The 2,480-nt window shown below is 35.9% G+C and overlaps 1 non-coding gene across 1 annotated transcript; it reads left to right on the forward strand.

Annotated features, from left to right (window-relative positions):
• The first annotated feature begins 2,187 nt into the window (after positions 1 to 2,187).
• On the forward strand, positions 2,188 to 2,260 carry TRNAM-CAU (transfer RNA methionine (anticodon CAU)). The gene has a single exon. It is a non-coding gene; the product is annotated as a tRNA-Met (tRNA).
• The last annotated feature ends 220 nt before the right edge of the window (positions 2,261 to 2,480 follow it).

The raw sequence follows: 2,480 nt of genomic DNA on the forward strand, positions 1-2,480 counted from the left end.
TTATCGTTTTTTTATTGAAACACACAGAAAAGAATTTCTTAAATAAATTATATTTGTGTACATAATTTTATTTATAACATGTTTGCCTTCTCAAGGCACCTTTGTTTGATATTAGGGCATAAATTCCGAGTCCATTTACAACAGATGTAATAATAATTTGCCGGCACTCGCTTTTATTCTCAAATTGACTATGAAACCCGTCTTTTACGTGAGCCAAAACTTTTGTGATCGTACTATTCCAAACAAAAATAATTCCGTTTTGGTTTGTTTTCATATTTTTGAAAACTGTGCTAATGTATGATATCTAAATATATAAAAGGAAAAGGTGACTGACTGACTGACTGATCTATCAACGCACAGCTCAAACTACTGGACGGATCGGGCTGAAATTTGGCATGCAGATAGCTATTATGACGCAGGCATCCGCTAAGAAAGGATTTTTGAAAATTCAACCCCTAAGAGGGTGAAATAGGGGTTTGAAATTTGTGAAGTCCACGTGGACGAAGTCGCGAGCATAAGCTAGTTTCATATAAAGTTTCTAAGTAATTAATTATTGCTTTGTTGATTTTAAAAGTTTGTTGATAAATAAATGTCTTAAATAATCAAAATCATCAACCCATTGCCGGTTCACTCCTGAGCACGGGTCTCCTCTCAGAATGAGAAGGGTTTGGCCTTAGTCTACCACGCTAGTCAAATGCAGATTTGAGAACATTATGGAGAACTCTCAGATTTCCTCACTAATATTATACTAACAAGGCAAGTTAAATAAAAGCTTGTGAAACTTAAAACTATACTGTAATCTAAACCGCTTGATAGTTTATCAGTTAGGGCTGAACTATTGTAAAAGTTACAGTTACAAATAAACGTTCTAAAACATCTAGTACTAAACAGTCGTGAAACAATTAATCGCATTGCTCTCAGAAATATAAAAGATCTAGCAAAGAGCCATACATTTTACAAGTGTTATGAATAAAATGAATTTTTCACTGTTCTTTTCTGACAACCAAGAGTCCGGTAAACAATTTTAGCAAAGGTAAATTCGTGAAAATTTTCTCATTGTCAAGTACGTAAATGTCAGCCCCGTCGGTTGAGTCACATACAAACGCGTACCTACAAAAGATTTTTTTTCCCTTTTAAGAACTTGATAATATGTATGACGCTCAATGAAACGAAATACAATAAGCGCCTACCGCGCACCCGTTCCATTTTTGACTTCATAGGTCAGTGCGCCCGGGGTGCTTGCCATCAAGTCCATTATGTACCTACTTATTAGCTATTACATTCCAGTTGCATGACAGGAGGGTTAATTGTGTGAATTTAGCAACGTTGCCCCAAAATCGTTGCAACGGCGAATTTTGACCTTTCCCTTTCCTTTGTGTCTTGAGCATGGTAAAAAGCTATCAGTCTCGGTTAATTTACCAATCTGGATTCTTAGATTAACCACCCAGTCTGGATTGATAGCGCTCGCCAGTACATCATGATGATGATGATGATAAAAATGTCTACTGTCTTACATACACTGTCACTTGTCTTTAACTGTTTAACTTTGAAATATCAATTTTTTACAGAAATCTGGAAAACCTCACACACAGACATTTGTTTCTGGAACCTGACTACAAAATTTTATTGAGTTTGATTGGTTAATATTCAAATTGTAACCAAACTAAGTACGTTTATGTAGAAAGCGCTGGGGAGAACGCAAGGGCTACTTCGGAAGCCTACAATTTAAAATCAAGCAATAATTCTGCGAAGCTTCCTTGTATTGAGTCGTTATTTTCAATAGACCCAGAGGCGGACCGATAGTGCCTAAGTAGTAGAAAATATGTTAAGCTTAGAAAACGTTTTATTAAAGACTACTTTTTACTAGATTTTGACTAGATTTTACTATACACTAGATTTATTTTACTACAAGTATATTAATGAAGTGACAAATTCACGCTCACCGCATCAAACGGGCTGCAGTTGACATTTTGAATGTAATGCCGCAGAGAACACAACAGAATTGTTGAACTGTGCTGTAACGTTAAAAAAAAATGCATTATGTTACTTCTCCTATCTATCATCTAAAGCAGTGGTGTGGAATAAAATTGTAAACAGTATGCCTTTTATGATAAACACGTCACTGCCATAAATTCTACATTTTATGAATGAAACCTATTGTATGTAAGTTTACACAAGTCTAAAGAGGCCTCGGTAGCGCAGTAGGCAGCGCGTAAGTCTCATAATCTTAAGGTCGTGAGTTCGATCCTCACCCGGGGCAAAGTTTTTGCAAATTACACAACAATTTTATTTTTTTCTTAACATGATTATCATTTACATCAACATTATAAATAGGTAGAGTTTATAGGTTTTTATGTATGGGTGATCTTCGGAAATAATAATCCAATTATGAAATTCTTTGACAGATAGCTATAGTACGTGACAGGTCGAGATGGCAAGCGGGAAATGAGACGGATCCCGCACCGGGTTAGCGCGGGGAC

Source organism: Maniola hyperantus, chromosome 17 (assembly GCF_902806685.2).
Source record: "Maniola hyperantus chromosome 17, iAphHyp1.2, whole genome shotgun sequence".
In the NCBI taxonomy this organism is placed as follows: Eukaryota; Metazoa; Arthropoda; class Insecta; order Lepidoptera; family Nymphalidae; genus Maniola; species Maniola hyperantus.